Source organism: Vigna umbellata, chromosome 4 (genome assembly GCF_029865625.1).
Source record: "Vigna umbellata cultivar VRB3 chromosome 4, Vumbellata_1.0, whole genome shotgun sequence".
Taxonomy (NCBI): Eukaryota; Viridiplantae; Streptophyta; class Magnoliopsida; order Fabales; family Fabaceae; genus Vigna; species Vigna umbellata.
The window spans coordinates 3,518,230-3,540,967 of NC_142168.1; the positions used below are offsets into that span (position 1 = coordinate 3,518,230).

General features: G+C 37.2%; 1 long non-coding RNA gene across 2 annotated transcripts; it reads left to right on the forward strand.

The window, feature by feature from the left end:
- Window positions 1-8,186: 8,186 nt before the first annotated feature.
- LOC148199023 (uncharacterized) lies at window positions 8,187-12,498 on the forward strand. 2 transcript variants are annotated; one of them, XR_015786273.1, is made up of 3 exons: window positions 8,187-8,682; window positions 8,954-9,055; window positions 11,484-12,498. It is a non-coding gene; the product is annotated as an uncharacterized LOC148199023 (long non-coding RNA). The 2 variants fall into 2 exon arrangements; XR_015786272.1 differs by lacking the exon at window positions 8,187-8,682 and having other exon boundaries at window positions 8,920-9,055.
- Window positions 12,499-22,738: the final 10,240 nt, after the last annotated feature.

Genomic DNA, 22,738 nt, shown 5'->3' on the forward strand with positions numbered 1-22,738 from the left:
TTTTTATAGCAGAAATGATGCTATGATTATTATTACCTGTGGTCACGGTTTTCCAGATTTGTAGGTCCGTTCTTTCAGCATTTGTGGCGAGTTAAACTGATTAATTATGTAAATATAAAAAGTAAATAATTTATAGTAATTTCTAAATCCTGGTAAATATAAAGTAGTTTAATTAAGTTAACATTTTTTTATTTCTTTTAAATACGTATGCTAGAGCGGAATACTGAAGTTTTTTTGTAGAGTTGAATACAGTAAGTTTGAAACATCACTAATACAGATTTAGAAGAAAAAAAAGTATTTGAAGTAATAATATTGTATGGAAAAATGTTAATTTTTCTGGGAAAAAAATTTCACAGAAAAAGTTAACCTGAAAGTTAATGATCAAGAGAATTTTAGGATTATTTCTATGGTAAAGGAAAGTGTAAGACCCATGAAAAATATTTACTTTAATAATAATAATTTTATTACTAGTAGTAATAAATTTCTTTGTGAATGGAAAATATATAAGTTTATAAAATGTGGAAAGATTAATAAGAAATTTTGGTAGCTTAATTTGTAAGACCCATGAAAAAATATTTATAATAGTAAATTTTAGCATTTTATTAGTAATAATAATTTTAATGGATAGAAAAATGTAAATTTTTGGATATAAAATTATAGTAATTCTAGAGGGAGAGTTTCAAATTTTTGATAACTTATTTAGGATTTTTTTTAAGAAAAGTGAATAGTGAATAGTAAATAGTAAATAGTAAATAGTGAATAGTGAATAGTTAAAAAAAAATATTAAAATAAATTGTGGAAGAGAACACTCCACGTAGAATTAATCATTCAGAGATAAGAATGGTGAATAAAAAATAATATTTGAATAGTAAAAATGAATAGTAAAAGTGAATAGTAAAAATGAATAGTAAAAATGAATAGTAAAAAAATTTTTTGGCTATAAATAGCCAAGGGGGGGAGGCTGAAGATTTGCACCAAAATTCTAGAGAAATTGTGAGAGAAGAGAGTTGGAGGAAATTCTAGTTGAAGAGGGGAAATTCTGGAAGTTTCCGGAGAACGGTTTGAGAAGAGGAAACTAAGTCTGGAATAGAGGTAAGGGGAGCTAACCTTGAGTATCTCCTTTTGTATTATCTTGAGTCTTGAATATGCTATATTTTGCTTTTGTGTGATCTTAAATCTTGAATATGGAGTATTTTGTTTCTGTATGATTTTGAATTTAAATGAGAGTATGCTTTTGTGTTGATATCCAAGTGTGATAGTTGTAAAACGTGATATTGATTATGTTATGCCATTTGTATGTTATTAGTTGTTTATTTTTGTATTTTGGAAGGATTAAAAATTGTCTAACCGGCTCTGCCAGATTCAATTTCTTGTTTCCCCAAACATTTTATTGCTTTCCTTGTTTATTTTTATCGTATTTTGGAAGGATTAGAAGTTGTCTAACCGGCTCTGCCAGATTCAACTTCTTGTTTCCCCAAACGTTTTATTTCTTTACTTATTTATTTTATTGCATTTTGGAAGGATTAGAAGTTGTCTAACCGGCTCTGCCAGATTCAACTTCTTGTTTCCCCAAACTATTTATTGCTTTACTTATTTATTTTATTGCATTTTTGGAAGGATTAGAAGTTGTCTAACCGGCTCTGCCAGATTCAACTTCTTATTTCCCCATACATGTTATTGTTCTTGTTATTTAATTATATTGTATTTTTGGATGGATTAGAAGTTGTCTAACCGGCTCTGCCAGATTGAACTTCTTGTTTCCCCATGAATTTTTATATTAGGATTATTTTTATGATTGTCAAATATTGTATTCTTATATCACCATTTACAGTAATATTTTATTATTGTTAATTGTTTATAATTATCTTGTATGAATTTTGTAAGACCCGTAAATTTTGGATGGTGGGGGACATGGTGGGGGCATGGTGGTCACCCACCTCTTTGACTATTGGGAGTGCATTATTGGAGTGCAATGATAGGAATGGGAGAATGAGGGGGGAATGGTCTCAGTAGGGGCATCTACTCTCGGATGCCATGGCCATGTACTTCTTCTTCATTCACGGTTGCAGCTGCTGGTGTGTTGGACTTCTCTTCTTTGCTTCCAAACTATAATTTCTTATAAAGGCCGTGAAGCTTTCTTCACGCTGCTGCTGGATGCTTTCGGAAGTCCTCTCCTTTATTCCAAAACTTAGTGCTTTGGTGTATGCTTGCCACAACGGGAGAACAACCCAGAGGAAGGAAATCCTTTCTTCCCTTTTTCAACCGTCCAAGAGCACCCAAGGGAAGCAGTACCAATTTTAGAAGAACTGAGAGGAGGATCTGGGTTGAGCATCTTGTGAGGGTGGAGTTCTTGCACCAAGATCTGGGAGAGGAAGTGGAGAGCTGTTGAAGTTGCTAGGAGATCTTGATCTGCACGTCTAGGAGGAGATTGATCCCAAAACTTACAAGGAAGTCTTCAAGAGGTAAGGGGAGCTTGATTTATTTCCTTGATTTTTGAGTTATTAGTGTTTGATGAAAAACTGGGTAAAATCTGGGAATGAAAATGGAGGTTTTCTGGGCTTTCTGGACTCTGGTGCGATTCTGCAGAATTTCTGCAGAATGCGCGTTCGTCACATTTGGGGAGTCAAAATTGGACGTTCCTCCTAACAGTGCTCGACCAAATAGTGGTCGGCCAACTTCTGAACGTTCGTCCAATTCTGGTGAAATTGGACGTTCGTCCAAATTGTTGAGCGTTCGGTTCCGAACGAACGTCCGCGTTCGTTCGTCATAATATATGGGACGCTCGTCCAAGTGGTATTTAGACAGTGAATTATGAGCGTTCGTCCGTAACTTAGTATTTTGGTGGAGTAATCTTGAACGTTCGGCCTTAGTCTCAAGACGAACGTCCATAGGTTATAAAGAGCGTTCGTTCTTTGAAGATGTCTGATATTATGCGCTCGTCCAAAGTGTCCAATGGTTTAGCGTTCGGCCTAAGTGATGGATCTTAGCGTTCGGCTTTTGGGTTTAACGACCGTTCGGTTTTGGAGTATAAGTGAGCGTTCGGTTTTTGAGTGTAAGTGAGCGCTCGGTTTTTGAGTGTAAGTGAGCGCTCGGTTTTTGGGTATAATGAGCGTTCGGTTTTTGGATATAAGTGAGCGTTCGGTTTTAAGTGTTCGGTGTGGATCCTAAACGTTCGTCCTTGAATTTGTAAACGTTCGTCCTTTAATTTGTGAACGTTCGTCCTTGGTCTGTGAGCGTTCGTCCTTGGAGCTCGGTTAGGTTTGGTGTTCATCGGCAGCGTTCGGCCTTTTATGAGGATTGATTTCAGAACGTTCGTTCAGATAGTATCGGAGTTGGAAATAACGTTCGGCAATGCATGAATCCGTGGGAATATTTTGAAGTAATTATTGAGAATTGTGGGTTATTTCCTTGATCCAATATTGGATTAGTTATACATATTATTGAGAATATGTATGACTTCGTGATTGAGCACGTTTATTCTAGTTATACATATTATTGAGAATATGTATGACTTCGTGATTGAGCACGTTTATTCGGTTGGAGGTTGTGACATCCCAAAAATACAGTCATAAACCATATAATTAGAAAATCACAGTTAATAATAAAACAGTACAGTTTTATTACTAAAAATAAAATCGAACGAACGAAAGCTCAAGGACAAACGTCCTTGAGTACAGTCTTACATCAATAACGAACGAACGCGCAAAGCCGCACGTCCTCACAAGAGTTACAAATTTCAGCCGAACGTAGAATTAAAACTTGACCGAACGGTTTACACGGAAATTACCGAACGGTCGTACAAACCAAAAGCAAACAGCTAAGTGATCGAACAACCATTATAGCACACTGCTACACTACTAGCCGAACCTCTTACTGCTCGGTCTTCACTTCAACTTCAACCAGATTCTCTTCGTTCAGAGCATCCTCCAAACGCTCGTCTCCCTCTGCTCACATCCACACGGATGATCATTGCAATGACAGGACGGACGTACAAAACGAGACAACATAAGGAAAACGCAAGGGTAAGCTTATGTAATTTAATTCATGCATCAACACATCAATTCAAGTAAACAATTCAACATACGTCCTTATTTCAACGCACGCTCAACATAAAACTCAATACACGACTGACTGTCCGGACTGTATGAATTCTGCGTAGTTACAGGCGTTCACGCACCCGGGTGGTGTGGTAACTGGCATTCTCATCAGCTGCCACCCGAGGTTAGTCCGTTCCGTCCAAATTACTGTTATGTAACGGTTCCGCCCAAATTACTGTTATGTGACGGGGAACTCCTGCCATTCCCACGCATGACATACCCCTCTATGTGAGGACGAGTAGTCACGGAATATCAGGATCGAACAGCCAGCATTAACTATCCACAGTCATACTTTACAAAATTCTTATAATCATCCATGAGTCATTCCTCCCCGGAACGCTCGTTCAATATTCATACTTTCATTTCATTTCATATACTGTACATCATTCACTATTCATCATTCCATAATCATTTTCATCATTCATAATGAAACCAAAAAAAAAACGGAACGTTCTATCCCCAATAAAACCGAGGACGAACGCTGTGAGCGATACCCAAAAGACGCTCGTTCGAATCAGAGTACGAACGGCTGAATTTCAATGACGTACTGGAATACATATTATACTGTTTATTGGACGAACACGAATGGCTGAAAAATACACTGTTCGTTTGGACGAACGCGAATGGCTATTTGGACGAACGTTATTTACCTTGAGAATATTTAAATGAACTGACGCTCGTGAATTTTAAATAAATAACCAAACGGTGGATAATCTGAAATTGGACGTACGCTTTTTCAATAAAACCGAACACCATTTTGAGCGAGCACTCAGTGTAAGACCGAGCCCCATTTTTAGGACGAACGCTCCTTTCAAACCTTGCACCATTAGGACGAGCGTTCAATATAAACCGAACACCCTTTAGGACGAACGCTCAATCAAAACCGAGACCATTAGGACGAACGCTCAATTCAAAACCGAGACCATTAGGACGAACGCTCAATTCAAAACCGAGCGCTGGACGAACGCTCAGTGTGAGACCGAGCACCATTTTGGACGAACGCTCAATTCGGAGCACTTTTGGACGAACGCTCAGTTCAAAACCGAGCGCCATTTTGAGCGAGCGTTCGGTATCAGACCGAACACCAATTAGGACGAGCGCTCATCATAAAAACCGAGCACCCTAAAGGACGAACGCTCAATCGGAGTATTTTGACACGAGGACGCTCGTCCTCCACTAGATTACTATTTAAATGAGAGAATCAACATTTCACTGTTACTTACTGGAAAACCGAACGGTCAATGACCGTGCAGTAGGAACGTACATATTTATGGGAAATTCTCTTACAATCCATTCTCATTCCAGTTCATATCATCATTAACTTTCACAGTTAATACGACTCATATCATGTAAATTCATATATTTCATTTCACCAAATTAGCGAACGTTCATGCATCTCAAGCACATTAACATCATGCATTATACTCATCCAGCAAATAACGATCGTTCAAACATTTCATACGTATCATACATCATGCATTAATTTCATGCAGTAAATTAACGAACGTTCATACAAGGCACACCACATGAAATAAATCAAATAAGCTTCCCTTACTTGGAAAATGAACGAACGTCCACAGATGCGCAAATTACAATTCTCCACTACAATTTCTCCTACCGCCAACGCTTGTTATCCACACAGCTTCACTAACCGAACGTTCTTCTCTGGAAGTCCTTGACGCCGAGCGTCCTTCTACGGTGCTGGAATACAGAATTGGAGGGGATGAAACGGTGGTGTGTCTTAGAGAGAGGGTGCAGAGAGTTTAGAGAGAAGGAGGAGAGAAAGAATTTCTCAGAAATGAAGGAAAGAGGGGGCGTGCAGTGGGAGTGGGGAATAAATTCAGATCTCAGATTTGTTCCCACCCCCTTTCCAGCGCACGTCCAGTCTGGCAGCCAGCGCACGTTCCCACTTTGGCAGACACATTCCCATGCTGCCAGGGCACTCCACCACGCTCCTGTCGGCCATGCTGGACGGTCGTCCACTCTGAGGTTGCCACGTGTTTTCCACTACCATCGGACGCACGTTCACACCCTGGCATCCGATAGACGCTGCTGTCTCCACGTGTGTCGCTGAGGTGGCGCGCTCTCAGACTGCCACGTTTTTTTTTTTTTTTTTTTCTGAGGCCTGACATTCCCCCCAACTACAAAAATTTTCGTCCTCGAAAATTAAGACGTGCTCTCAAAGAGATGGGGATAAAACTTGAGATCGAGGCAATAGATGTGTCAATATAGATGCTTCCATGGTTTGCCGAATAACCAGGGAAATTTCAGTTGATCTCCTGTAGAATGAGAACTTCAAATCACGTAGTAAAAAATAAGAAGTGATCCTATTATCCTTCTGTAAGAGAACCTTACAATGAGAACCATATTAAAACTATGAAGGAAAAGCAAAACAGGATAACATTTATATCTGCAAACATTGATGGTTAAGCCATTCAAAACTATTCAGTGAGTTTTGGCCAAAGATTACTCAAAAAGTCAAAGCTTGCAAAAAAGATTAAAAATGAGAAAAGGCAGTAAAAGGGTGCATGGGGTTAAGCTTTTCATTGTTTTATGATACATAACCCATTGCTGAGCCTGTAGTCAGCTATATCAAAGGCATGGAGCAGCCAGCCCCAAAAACACTATAATACGTTAGTGGATAGCAAGATAGTTGTTACATAGAAAATTATGAATGCAAGATTAAAAAAAAAATTATACTGTATCACATGAACAAATGCAATATATATATATATATATATATATATATATATATATATATATATATTACTAATTAATAATCAAAATTTATACTCTAAAAGTCTAAACATGCATTACCACCATTGCTATTAAATTCTTACCTCAGTAAAAAGATCAAAAAGTCCAATTTACAAATTACAAGGCACTCTTAAGATAGATTCTACTAATGCAACATTCATTATCATCCTAGTAGTCTATGCTCCAATACCATTTTGATAAGTATAAAACTACGAATATATAAAAAATAAGTGAAAGGTCAAAAAGAATAGGAAGTTAAACAAAAGCAAGTAAATGAGCAAAACCTGTCACCCTTTGATTTCCTCATGCGATCTCCAGTGCTAAAATTAGCCATGCTGTACTCACACCGAACCTATAGACATACATTGCACATAAGCAACAATTAAGTTTTTGTTACAATTCATATAAATACAGACAACATAACTTAGAAAAAAAAAAAATACCAGAGCATGGTTGGTTATTTGGCTTCTATTTTGCACCTGAAATGCAGAGAAGTTACTAAAGAAAAACACCAAATCATCTAAAGCTCAACTACAACATCAAAGTTTTTTAAATGTCTAAACCAACTAACACTGAAAAAGGATAGTTAACAATCCTTAAATTACATAGACAAATTTTCATTAGCAAGGTAAATAATTAAACAGTACCTCTCTAGGGCCATAGACGGCAGCAATAACTTTTGTATTACCCATCTCAAACATGGCAGAACTGTTTTCAAAATAAAAAAACTTTATGGTCAAATGCTTCAAATGATATCACAACTTAATTTTCTAAAAAGCTAAAATTCATTTACCCATCTGCTTTGGATACAGCACCAATTTCTACACCAATTTGTCGCATCTACAATATACCATAAAGAGAGGAGAAAAAGTTAAAGGCAAAAGATCAGTAGAGAAAGAAATATAAAATCATAGATTTAGATCCTCTGCAGTGAAGGAATAACACTTTAGAGGATAAACTGCAGTAATAGTCATTGAGATTTTAATAACTTCATAGTTTCTTATACATGTACATATATTTTATCACACTCTTAAATACTAAATTTTTAATAAATAGTAATAACTTCACCTTATCCTCTAAAGTGCATCTCCTCATTTTAAATAGTCGAATCCCAAAATCATGTCCAAATCACAGCTGTTAAATAGGACTGAATTCCATAGGCCAGACCTTAAAATGCTGCTTTCAATTAGCTCATTTTGTCATAGGACCAAGTTCATATATCTCACTAAAAAAGGTTGGTTAGACATCCTTAGGGTTAGAACCCTCCATTTTCTTACTTTTATCATTTGGCAAACTACAACATTTGTAGCTTTTAAGTGATATGATGGAATCGTACTTGACGTAGTCCTCTTTTTGTATTTTTTTACTTTTTATAGTTTAGCTCTTAAGGAGCATGGGTTACTATAAATACCCAGCTCCTCTATTATATTGTCACTTTTGAGCTGAATGAGAATTATATTTCTGAAATCAGAATAATTCTCTCTTGAAAGTATAGGCTAGAGAGTCCAAAGACTTCCTCTAGCCACCTTCCAAGCACACTCTATTTTTCCATTTCTCCAAAATTCCACGGTGCTACTCATTCCTCCACGCCACCTCTCCTTCGCTGCCACCTCGCATGCGTCAGCGTTTTTCAATTCCTTCTTCAGCCACGCGTCCGCTCCCTCATTCCACATCATTTGCTTTTCTTCTCACACATCAGACACGCACAACCACATTCTCTCTTTCGTGAGAGCTTTTTCTCCATCTCGCAGAACCACATCTCGTTCTTCCACTCAAGAGTTTCCTCGTCGCCAGCCATTCTTCATCACAAATCCATCTCTTCTCCTCCGTAAGTATCAGATTCCCAAGTTTCTTCATCTTTCTTCCACTGTCACCAAATCATCTGCACATTTGTCTAGGGTTTCTTCATCCTTCATCATTTTCTCTGATTTTAGCCGATTAAAATTACTTTTGATTCGTTCCAAACCTTTTCCACCGTTCAATCTTCATTTTGAACCGATTAATCGGTTCATATTGGGTTTCCTTCCATTTCTAGGGTTTATATCGAGTTTAACCCTCTGTTTTGGTCATTTTCCGCTGCGTATTCTTCGTCGGAGAAGCTTCGAGGAGGTCCGGTTTGTATTCGCGCAGCTTCAATCGACCTCTCCTCGGGCGTTCGTCCATCAAGTGGTATCAGAGCCAGGTTCGAACACGCTTCAGAGGTAAGTATCTCTGTTCTGAGTTTTCTTCCATTATTGAGTTGTTTCGATTCTTGTTTCAGTTTGATTCGTGTCTCTGTCTTTGTTCTAGTTTTGTGTTTTGATTCTGTCTTGATTCTGAGTTTATTCTTCCATTTTCGCGTTCTTAGTTAATTTCTTTACTGTCTTGTGTTTAACTTTTGTTCGTCATGGAATTCTCAAAGTGTTTTGCCTTGATTCAGTTTCAGTATGTGTTGTTTTTTCTGTATGAGATTCAAATATGTTTGTTCGTTCTTGGATCTCAATTTCTACGTTTAGGTTTTCAAGTTGAGTGTTACTTATTTGTTTAAGCTTTCTTGTTCTGTGCCTTTGAGTCATTATATGAGTATTATTTCATTTTATTTCGGTGCAAGTCTTTGTTTGAGTATTTTAATTTCTAAATCCATTTCTGTTTTGTCTATGTCATGTTATTTTGTTTTAATTGTCAATTAAATCTGAGTTTAACTGTGATTCAATTGAGTTTTTTTTGCTTTGAGTAAGATCTGTTCATCATCATAAGCAGTGACATTCAATTGAATGAGCTTGATGCAGACTTCAACAGCAGTTTAATTTCATTTCATTTATCTGAAGCTGTCTTGAGTTTTTGATGCTGACCATTACATGTAATTTGTATTGCACTTTTGAAATTCTGTGAGCTGAAAGTTGAATCTGCTTGTGGATAGCAAATGCACACCAATTAAGCTATGAAATGTTGCATTGAGCTTGGGTGCAAGATGCTTACAGCAGCATCAGTCTTTCATTTGGCCAGCTACACCGAACTGGTTTTTCTTTGAAGTCTGTGTTAATGTTTTGAGTGTGTGTTTGTTCTACTTAGTATTAGATCATTACTAAGTTCTAACATCAGTACATCCTAGAGTCATTGTGTCTGAGTGCTTTAATTTCTTTTCTGCAGAATTAAATTTGATTTGACTTGTGTTACTGCACCTTTGTGTCAAAGTTGTTCTGGCTTAAAATTTGTAAGTGGTTGATGATTAAGTCCACAAAAATCTGCATCACATCAGCAATACTTGTAATCTTGTACAAAACAACCACTAAATCTGTGATTTGAATTTGAACCTAGCAGTAACACTTGTAATTGGAGTTGATTCTACTGATTTCATTGTAAAACAGTGCATAAGGCTGAAATTAACAATGTTAAATGCTGCACTACAAGTCTGAAATAAAGTGAATCAGTTTGAACATTTGTTTACAAAAATTCTGCAATTTGTTCTTGATCTTTTATTGCTTTTGAAATCTACTCTAGAACTGATCTTAGGATCCTGTTTGAGTGCTTACTGTGATCAAAAGCTTTGTTTCTTGCTTGTCATTGTTGAATGTCTTAGTTTTGTCTACATTACATGTAAAATCTGTTCAGCTGTTCTAATTTGAGCTTTGTTTGCTTTCATAATCTGATCTTGAGTCAGTTTCTCTGTTGTGCTATAAATTCTTTTGCTTTAGTGGTTGTCCTGTTCTGTTCTACCTGTCTGTCCATTACTTTGATCTTTGCCTAGCCATTTCTTTATTACTTGAGAAGCTTTTTCACTCTGGATTTCTGGAAATTGAAAGAAGGTTTGTGTGCTTGGTAGCATTTTAGGTGGTGGTGGTCTGGAATACTCTCCAGCTGTGTACTGCCAAGGGAGAATCTCCCTTCCAAACCTTTACATTTTGAGTGCTTTAAGCTTTTAAAAAGAAGCCTGAGTGTTGTGAGTTTTGTAAGGCTGATTTGGCCTAATTCCTTGGCACTTTGAAATAGAGAATTCATTGTTAATCTAACTGTTTTGTGATTGTTCATTGTGCAGGAAAAGAAATTGGATCAATTAGATTGGATCAGTTGTGGTTTGCTTATACTGACATTGCATTCATTTTGGATTATAAACTGCTTGCTGAAATCATTGAGATATTATATGTCTGAATGTGATTACTGATTTCATGGTTTGCTTACAATTGTTGAAATCTGTTGAATACTTATTAGCACCATCATTCTTTCGTTGTTGAGATCAATTTTTCCAAATGCATATAGAAAATATTTTCCTAGTATTAATCACATGCAGATTTCAGTTTTATTCAGATTGATTGATTGAATACCTTGCATGCCACCTAGTTAGTTGTTCATGGACTGATTTATGCATGAATTGATTTGCTTGGAGTAATTAGTCTTGTGCATGAACTTGTTTTAACTGCCAAAGCATCATTCCATTTGAAGAAGTGACTAAAGCACTTACTTTCCAATTCTGACGTTGTGGTTGAATTAAGCACATAATTCTTTTACCCATTGGATTGATCAGAATTTAAATTAGAATTGAATGGTTGTTTAAATTAGTTTAGTTCAGCTTTGAATTACACCCATTGCATCTGGTTTAATATCTATGTCCTTGTGTATTTTTGCTGGAGTTGGTGCAATTTCTGTGAGCAGATCTGAAACGAATCAGTGCAGGGAAAAAGTGAAGAATGAATCTGCTGATTAGTTGAGCACAAGGAAGAACCTACAACAAAGTCCACTAAAACCAACAACTAGAAATAGCATTAATCAGGGAAGTTGCTTAGCTATATTACTTCTATTTGTTTAACTGTTTGTGTTATAGCTTGCAATTTGTTGGATGATGTGATTTGCTGAATTGGAATCTGGTTTGATGTTGTTGTGTGCAGAGTTGATAAACATTTGGAGTCAAGAATTTTAAGCAGTAGCAGAATATCAGTAGAGTTTACAGCAAGATAGACCAACCATTTAATTAGGGGAGTTGTTTAATTTTGTTGCCTCTGGATTACTTAATTGTTTCTGTCTTAGCTGGAAATTGATAGCATTGATGGTTACTCTGCCGAATTGATTGTGAATCTTTGATTGCAGTTTGTCATTTGAGAGCAACAGAAATTTATATAGCTGCATCAAGTGTACGAGACTAGGAGAAAAGGGAAGAATCTTTTATATTGTGTGAATTTAATCCTTTTGATATCTGTGTGTAGATAAGGCACATTGATTCCAATTGTGATTTGTGATTATAGGATAAACCAGAAGCTAGAAAAGGGGCCAAAGCTGGCCGAACCAGCAACAGGAGTGTACATATTTTTTTGGCACAAGGACTTGGCATCAAAATGAATGAAGTGGACCAGGACCAGGACCGTAGCAGCCTAGTATAGTTTTTCTTTTGTAATTATTTTCTTCAATTTGTTTGTAATAGGCTTGTGTTAGCCTACTGTTAGCTTTAGCTTTTGTTTTGTAAAAGGGCCTTTTATAAAGTCCAAGTGTTTAGGAAGAGTCCTTGGTGCTCTTTCAAACTCTTGGCAACTTTATTTGCTTTTATTTTTAGCATAGCTAGACAGGTGAATGTGTCTTGTTAGCCAAAGCTACAAGCTTCACCATAGGAGTAGACTTTAATATTGACTTAATTTGTGTATCTCGTAGGGGTCATTAGAGTCCGCTGGTTTCTTTAGTGTTTTTGTTTCTTTGATTTTGTGTTCACGTTTAGGGTTGATTAGGCTAAAAGGGATTAAACTCTAAACTCTAAGCCTTTTCACATTAGAGTCCGAGAGTCTAGTCTTTTATTTGTGCTTAATTGTTTGAGTTGTGTACTTTGTTTCTAAAGGTGATTTTAGTTTAAGGGGTAATTAGTTAGTAGCCTAAGACATTTCTGGCAAGGCAAGATTTGGTACTTAAGCAGCTCTTTAGCTCACCTCTCTTACCTGGGACTTGTCTAAGTGAAAGTTTTGAACCCTTTAGATTAAGAAAACTTTTAAAAACAAAGATGTCTTATGGTTCATATAGGTCTTCTAGGTTAGATAAAGTTGATGAAATGTTTAAACAAGCTAGGAATCTTCCATCCTTTGGTAAAGATATAGGTGCATTAACATACCTAGCTTGGGAAAAAGAAATTGATAAAATAAATCCTTGGTTTTGTGAAGAGAGTGAATATTATGTTCTTAGTATATATCTCTCTAAGTTATAAGAAAATGCAAGTGAGTGGTGGGATGAAAGACAATATCATGTTAGGAAAGGTAGAAAGTCCTCCATACGTGATTGGCATGATTTAAAAGCTTGCATGAGAAGAAAGTTTGTGCCTTCAAGCATTAAAAGAAACCTAGAACTAATTAGGGATTGCATTAATGATGGAAAATTATTTCTTGAGAGTTTAAATGATCATGGGTTTCTTCGTAGAGAATTAGAATTTGGGGCAAGACTTAAGGAGATCAAGGATAAGAAAAGAGAAAGAGAGATTGAGAGAAAAGAAAAGGAAGAAAGGAAAGAAGAAGAGAAGAGAGAGAGAGAGAAGAAATAGAGAAAAGAGAAGAGAGAAAAAGAGAGAAATTAAGAAGAGAAGAAATAGAGAAAAGAAAAGAGAGAAGAAGAGAGGAATTAAGAAGAGAAGAAGAGAGAAAAGAAGAAGAAAAGAGAGAAAGGCAAGAAAGAGAGAAGAAAGAAAAGGAGAAATTGTTACTGATGACAAATCCTATTCTTTCAAAGACTGTGGAACAAAAAAGGGAAGGTTTTCAAATCTTTACTTCTTTTCCAATAATTGATTACTTTTCAATTTTTGACTTCTCTTTCAAACCAATTGTCATGAAAACATTTTCAAAATATGACAATTCAAATCTTGAGTTATTCTTATCTTTAAGAAAACAATTAACTCAAGATAAATACCCAGCTCCTCTATTGTATTGTCACTTTTGAGCTGAATGAGAATTATATTTCTGAAATCAGAATAATTCTCTCTTGAAAGTCATAGGCTAGAGAGTCCAAAGACTCCCTCTAGCCACCTTCCAAGCACACTCTCATTTCTCCATTTCTCCAAAATTCCACGGTGCTACTCATTCCTCCACGCCACCTCTCCTTCGCTGCCACCTCGCATGCGTCAGCGTTTTTCAATTCCTTCTTCAGCCACGCGTCCGCTCCCTCATTCCACATCATTTGCTTTTCTTCTCACACATCAGACACGCACAGCCACATTCTCTCTTTCGCTGTTCGGTGTTTAAATTTGATTTTTCTAGAAAAAAAAATAGGACCTATTAAACCTATTTAGTGACCTATTTAAACACCGAACAGCGGAACCCTGCCTAGACTAGGCTCGTTTGCAGTGCGCGGACCAACTTCCGTTCTCGCCGTCGCCACACAGAGCGTAACAGCCACCGGCAAATCTCGCCGTCAGTCAGGTACTTTTCCTTTTCTCTCTCTCTGGTCATCAAAGTTCAAACCCTTTCAATGTTTGCGTTGTCATGTGTAGTGCCTTGCAGTGTCACCACTCACCACCCAATCCCTATTTTCTGTTAAACTCGTAAAAGTTGCTATGCTTTTCTAATTTAATCAATTCAACATTTACAACCAAGAAAAATGGAGTTTACGACAGCTTTGTATAAGCTTCAAACATTGAACATCTTGATAACCAATTACTCCTATACTATATCGTTCTCTCAATCAAACTTATAACCCTTCCTTGCCCTTTGTATCGATCTCACAAAAACTCTTCTTAAAAATCCTGCATCTTGAACTTGCATACCACTCAACCATAAAATTGATCTATAGCATAACCGAGTCACTAAAATCATTGCTCTGTGTTGTTAGTTTATTAAGTGGGAAGGGAACACTGTCCTTCTCATATATAATTGACCCAAATCTTTCCTCTGTAACTATTAAACTAAAAGCCTGCTCATTCTCCTTTAGAAATTTGTTGAAATTCGGGGAGTGCTAGAATAAAATAAAAATAATAACAGTATGCAGATTGAATTTGCTTCGAGAACCACCCCTTTACAATATCTTTCTGTCCGTGGTGTACTTTCCTCTTTTTCTTTGCTTGCAGTAAGATTAAGAGCAAACTTAAATGTTTAAAAGGGTAGGGACACGACCAGATTTATTTTCTTCAAATGCGTTGTTATTTTGTTGTTTGCTGATTTCTAATATTTATTTCTGCAATATTATTTACCTAGTGCCCCACTTATTGGGTAAATGTTTGTTGTTGTCTATATGATATTCATTCTAGAATTACTCTAGGCTAAGCACGCTTAACCATGGAGTTCTTATGAGTCGGGCAACCGAAAAGCAAATGCATTTGGTGATATGAGTAGTCAAATCAATTCCTTTAAGCTATCCTTCAATGGTATAGTCCCATACCTATATAGTCTCCAGATCCCTCTCATTTCGGTGTATGTTCGATTCATCCATGTACCCCTTCCACCGGAAGCCTTGCCAGGAGCCGCTCCTTGTCTGTGCCCCCTGCACCATGCTACCTGCACCGGCGTCACTCCCCGCACTCTCATCAGTGCCCGGGTGTCACATGCTGACATCCCAAAATATATAACAATGTATATATGTAGAATGCAGCGATTATAATAATAGAAAGCAGTTAAGAGTACACAATAGATAGAATTAAGGAGTACAGTTATCCAAGTCTGGCTGGGAAACTTTAAAACTTAAGTACAAGTTCATAATTCTCCAAAACACAGATCATGCTAAAATGAAGGCTAGAAGTCTTTCAAAATAAAGAGTTGTTTAGCTAGTAGAAATCCTAAGCACTAGGGGCTGGGTCTTCCTCAACTTCCAAAGCTTGCTCCAAAGGTACATCATCACCTACTGCTCACATCCAAAGGATTGGATGATCATCGCAAGGGGAAAGGCAAACACATGCAACACATACAATTCATTTTCAATCAATCTAGCAGTTACCAGAATATCCATACACATATAAACACCTTAGTCATCATAAACATAAGCATTCATTTCATAAAACTCATCAAGACAAGCATCCTATCATGTTAAGACTCTAGACACGTCCGGACATAGAATGTATGTAGAGCTGGGGCGGGTTGTGCACTTGTGATGGCCTCTACTGCTTTGCAAAGCCATTGCCGAGGGGTTCCACCCGACCATACACAAGGCTAGTCCGTTACCGCGGAATAGACCTCCAGTGATAGCGTCTACCCTAGGACCTCCCACTACTCCCACCACACGCGTCAATCCTCTCTAAGTGAGAATGAAAGACCGTTGGAGTGTTAGGGATAACCCCCATATGGAAGCCTCTTACATTCATTCAATACACTAACTGATCCCACCGAGAGATCTAAATTTCCGATTCAATCCTACCATTTTAAATCTTATGATATTCCTTTTGGATCAACAATGTACATCATAAACCACTTATAACCATACACTTTCAACCAATCTGGATCACATGAAGATGCATTCATAAATTGTAACCGAAATATTTAAATAACATAACTTATTGGAATGAGAGAAAACATAACAGAAAATATCACCACTGGACGAACACTATTTGGACGAGCGCCAAGAGCCCTTGGGAGGACACTGTTTGAACGAACGTCCAAAACCCATTGGTCGGACACTGTTTGAACGAACGTCAAAATCCCTTGGGCGGACTTTGTTTGGACGAACGCTCAACGATCAAACATGAAGACCGAGCGCTAGCGATCACTAACCAATATCAAGACCGGACGCTTAAGATTCAACCCTAAGAATACAAACTTAAGGCCGAACACTCACAATCGCAACTAAACCAAGGCCGAACGCCACCAACATGAACGCTCGCTATTACTTATGGACGCTCGCTACTAATTCAACCTCTGACCGAACGCTACTAACCAACACCTGAGCGATCGTTACTAAACCATAACTTGAGCGATCGTTATTTAAACCAATGACCGAACGCTGTTAATATCATCCCCTAAGACCGAACGCTCCCCAGACAAGGACGAACGCTAATCAAACCAACATTTGACCGAACGTCACTCAGCACATGGCATGACCGAGCGTTCAAATCCGACATGGACGAACGGTCAGTTTGCGCATTCTGCAGAATTCTGCAGAATTATGCAGAATTCTGCATAATGGTAACAGAACCTCCCTTTGACCATTTCTAACCACTTTTCTCAACTTCTTAGACTCTTAATTCTCGTTTTAGACTTAATTAAACTTGTCCAACTGATTCTAAGCATTCCTACTACCATTTTTAAGTGATTAAAGTTCACTTTCAGCTCCAAAACACTAACTTCAACAACTTAGGGACCCAAATTTGATTCTACTACTTGGAACATGTTTCCGACCACTCTTATGTTTCTAACAAGTCACAATGGACTTGTCTAGGCTGCCCAAACAGTCCAGGAACACTGCAGCCTTCATTTACTCAAAATCCCTACCTCACTTCCTCTAAAATGGCCTAAAATTGACCCTAAAGACACTTTATTTCCTTTCTAACAGCACTACCACAGAATTTTCACGCTAAAACAGTTCCAACATACACAATTCCATCATTCTAAGTCATTCCAAACAGTTTATAGACATCAATCACCAAATACACATAACACACACTTCCATACATGCATTTCAAGTTTAGCTAGAACCAAGTTCATGCTTCCACCACAAACCACTACAAATTTTATCATGCATTCACTCCACACAGTAAAATCAAAAGTAGAACTAGCTCCCCTTACCTCTAGTGTAGACAACCAAGCTCAAGTAGGAACCCTAGACCACTTGCTTGCACTCTCAAAATGTTAGAATCACCTATAAATCATCAATTGATGATAGAAAACGAATCTTAGAACCCAATAGAAGCTAGATTACGGAAGAAAACGAAATGGGTTGCATGCAACAAGTTCAATCACATGCTTACAACCCTAGGGCACATGAGAAAGGGGGTTTTCTTACCGGTTCTGATTAGAGAAATTGATCGACTAAGAGCAAGACCCGCTACTTTGTGATCGTTGGGGCAGCACCTAATCGAGAATTTAATGGTTCAGTGTGAAGAAGGGAAAGGGAGAAGATATAGGGGGAGGAGAGAGCTTGCAGGAAGAGGAATGGTTTCTCAGACAAGAGGAATGAGTTAAAAATCAATGTTTCAAAACTAATGTAATTTTATTTTAAAGTACTCAACCTCTCATCTTTTCCACCTGTCATCCCCTTTTTGCTGACTCAAATCCAAGTCCTTACACAGATTCTGCAAAATCTCACCATTTTGTTTCAATAACTTTAGTAGAAAATATCATTTTTTTTTGGAAGCCAAGAATATAAAGCAAAATAAAACAAAATCCAGCTGCTTATGTCTCATCTTTGTCTCCTTTTTGTCTCTGCCATAGATTGACCTGAGGATGGAATACGTCAGCCCAGAAGGACTTCGACTGGATGGTCGCAGACCCATGGAGGTACAGCTATTATTTTTTTCTTGGGCTTTTTTTTTCCTCCTTTTTTCTTCACTTAATATTCATTCCAAAAAAGGTTCCTTTAGATCTTTCAAGAATACTCATGAAGCGTATGAAATGCGGAGTATTAATAAATAATAATATCCTACATGAATTCTTACATAGTCATGAATTACTGAAGCTTTATGTTAATTAGTATATATAAGATCTGCAGATAGTTCTGCATATGGGTTATACATAGATGAGCCATGCCATGGGTAATGGAAATGTGTAAGGGCACATTTTGAACTGCAAAAAAACATATAAACAGATTAGAAGCAGTCAATAACCTTAGTTATGATAAACATTAAAACCTATCACTTAAAAGCTACAAATGTTGTAGTTTGCCAAATGATAAAAGTAAGAAAATGGAGGGTTCTAACCCTAAGGATGTCTAACCAACCTTTTTTAGTGAGATATATGAACTTGGTCCTATGACAAAATGAGCTAATTGAAAGCAGCATTTTAAGGTCTGGCCTATGGAATTCAGTCCTATTTAACAGCTGTGATTTGGACATGATTTTGGGATTCGACTATTTAAAATGAGGAGATGCACTTTAGAGGATAAGGTGAAGTTATTACTATTTATTAAAAATTTAGTATTTAAGAGTGCGATAAAATATATGTACATGTATAAGAAACTATGAAGTTATTAAAATCTCAATGACTATTACTGCAGTTTATCCTCTAAAGTGTTATTCCTTCACTGCAGAGGATCTAAATCTATGATTTTATATTTCTTTCTCTACTGATCTTTTGCCTTTAACTTTTTCTCCTCTCTTTATGGTATATTGTAGATGCGACAAATTCGTGCAGAAATTGGTGCTGTATCCAAAGCAGATGGGTAAATGAATTTTAGCTTTTTAGAAAATTAAGTTGTGATATCATTTGAAGCATTTGACCATAAAGTTTTTTTATTTTGAAAACAGTTCTGCCATGTTTGAGATGGGTAATACAAAAGTTATTGCTGCCGTTGATAACAGTTGAAAAACTGTTATTTTCATGCTTAAAATTGACACTAAAAGCAACCTTTATACTTAGAAACTAGCTTGAAATCATACTTTTATCCATATTTTCAGAAATAAGAGAGCTGGACAGGTTTATGCTTGATTTCAGTGTTTTTGTGCAGGTTTTAAGGTTAATTTAGTGAAAGAAGTGAAGAATGAGAGAGATGGAATCAGAAAAGGAATCAAAGAGTGCAAAAAGAGAAGCCGAAGGCACCGCTCAGCGGCATTTTACCGCTGAGCGGCACTCAGGAGGTCACGGGAGGTCCGCTGAGGGGCAAAATGGCCGCTGAGGGGAAGAAAAGAGACGCGCACTCACCGCTGAGCGGTACTTTACCGCTGAGCGGCACACTTATGGGCTTGGGCTTAGATTCTTTGTAATTTTAGAATATTATATAAGCTTTAGGACGTCCTAGGGTTTGTATCTTTGGCAGAAACGAGGCAAACGCTCTCTCTTCCACCCCTTTGAAGGAGGATCTTGGATGCTCAGGCTACCTCTTCACCTTTTTAGGGTTTATTCTTTCATTCTTTCATTGTTCATCTAGGTTCACCATGAATATGGTGAACTAAACCTTGTATGTTTGTTGGGGAATCAATGTAATCTCTTGAAGCTCTCATATATGGAATTTATGCTTGCATCTTAATCTAAGATTTATGCTTTCTTTCATCATTAGTTAGGGTTTTTCTTCTTTGCTTAATGCTTGCATTGTTTAACTCATTCGATGCATGATTATTGGTTTTGTCGATACGGGAACGTACGGGGAAGTCTAGATCCGGGGAATTTCTCCCAATATTATGTTGGTTGTCGTTAAGCTCCTGAACTTATGAACTGATCATTAGGAATGCTAGGAATTGTATGAACTCGTGATTAGGGAGAAGCCTTCTAGAAAGGTACTTTAGAGAGTGGCATTAACAATGATGATTTGAATGTTGAATTCCTAAAATATATGAGAGTGGATAAGATGAAATTGACCCCCAACAACATATTCATTCATATATTTCATTGAAAGTGTTTATCTTTTGCTTTTGCCATTGATCAAAAACTCATGCATACATGTTTATTTTCTGTCTTGCATATTAAACTCCAAATATTTCGTTCTTAAGTCTTAGCTAATCAACAAACCACACAACTAAACTAGGCCGTGAGTCCTTTGGGAGAACGATACTTGGTCTTACCAAGTTTATTACTTGAACGATTCGGTCATACTTGCCGATTGTGAAACAAGTTTGTGACATCATATTTTGGTGATCATAAATTTGTCCATCAAGTTTTTGGCGCCGTTGCCGGGGACTCGTGGTTTAACTGGTTAATTTGTGTGATTATTGATTATCTTTGACTTTAATTTTGAATTTCTGTTTTTATTTTTCTGTTTTTATTTTATTTTATCTTATTTGATTAGATTTGATTTGATTTGATTTTATTTTATTCTATCTTCTAAATCTTTTATCTTCTGAATATATATCTTCTCTTATATCTTTTTGTGCTAACAAATATTTTCTAGGGTTTTGTTTTCTTGTGTATGCAGGAGGCAATTCGAACTAGGAGTAAGAAAACAACAGAGCCTCTTCTTGAAGGTCTAGACGAGAGTAGAAGGAGGAGAAGAATCAGAACGTCTAGAGAACTTTTCCCTTCTCCAGAAACTCTCTTACAATCATCACCACAAGGTTCTGTTCATAGCACAGGAAATATGGAGAACAATAATGTTAGAAGAACTCTTGCAGATTACACCAATATTGCTGGACCTCAGCACTTTAACAGCATAGCTAGACCTAGAGTCAATGCAGCCAATATGGAGGTCAAACCAGCACTGATTCAACTGGTGAAGAGTAATCAATTTAATGGGTTATCTCATGAAAGCCCATATGAGCACCTTACTACCTTTAATGAGATTTGCAATACAGTCAAGATTAATGGGGTGCCAGACGAAGCTATCAAACTTAGCTTGTTTCCTTTCTCATTGGGAGGCAATGCTAAGCTTTGGTTGAATTCTTTTCCAGAAGAAAGTTTCACAGAGTGGGAAGCAGTGGTTACAAAATTTTTAAACAAATACTTCCCACAATCTAAGGTGACTAAGGGCAAGCAAGAGATTTCTTCATTTAAGCAGGGCATGGAAGAATCACTGGGGCATGCATGGGACAGGTATAAAAGCTTGTTACGTAAAACTCCCATGCATGGTTTCAAAGAAGAAGAAGTAGTCCTAACTTTCCTTGGAGGGCTTGGTTCACAAACCAAGATGATGCTGAACGCCTCAGCAGGAGGCAATATTAAATGGAAAACTCCAGAGGAAGCAACTGAAATTATTGAAAATATGGCTACTAGTGACAACGAACTCAATATTGAAAAAGGAGATCTTAGTCAGAAGGAGTTGTTACAATTAAATGAGGCTTTGCTTATTCAAAATAGAACTATCTCTCAACAGCTTGAAGAAGTAACCATGAAACTTTCTCAAATACCACAGGAAATACAACAGGTTTCAATGATTCAAGAGCAACAAAAATGGCAGATGCAATGTACTCCAGTTGAGAAAACAACAAAGCTTGAAGAGACTTTCCAGAGATTCTTGAAGACAAATGCGTCTTATTGTCATAATGTGGATGATGCATTTAAAAAAATGGAGGTTTATGTTGAGAGAATAGTTGACGAGATTAAACATGATAATCTTGGAAAAGAGTGTAAAACTGTTGTGACTAGAAGTGGTAGAGTGTTAGAGGAGAGACAAAAAGAGAGAAAGGAGAAAGAAAATGAGAGTGAGAGTGAAAAAGAAACATGTGAGTGGAAAGAAAGAGTTGAGAGAGAGAAAAAGAGAAAAGAAGAAGAGGAGAGGAGAGAAAAAAATGAGAGAGAAGAGAGACAGAAAGAAAAAGAGTATGAAAAGCCACTTCCTTATCCAAAGGGTTATTCAAGGAAGGAGAAAGAAAAGCAGTTGGAAAGATTCATGGAACTGTTTAAGAAGTTGGAGATTACCATACCATTCTCTGAAGCATTGCAACAGATGCCAGCATATGCAAAATTTTTGAAGGAACTTCTCACAAAGAAACACAAGTACATTGAGAAGGAAACTATCAATATACAGGGTAATTGCAGTGCAATCATACAGAAACTACCTCCTAAACTTAAAGACCCAGGAAGCTTCACTATTCCATGCACCATAGGAGATGTGAAAGTTGGAAGAGCATTGATTGATTTGGGAGCTAGCATTAATCTAATGCCGCTATCCATGTGCAGAACAATTCGGGGGCTGGAAATTAAACCAACCAGAATGGCTCTTCAATTGGCAGATAGGTCTCTTAAATATCCATATGGAGTGGTTGAAGATGTTTTAGTGAAGGTCGACAAATTTGTATTCCCAGTAGATTTCATTGTGATGGAGATGGAAGGAACTAGTGATGTTCCTCTTATTCTTGGGAGACCTTTTATGAAGACTGCTAGAGTTTTGATTGATGTAGAGAATGGTAAGCTTAAATTGAGAGTTGATGATGAAGAAGT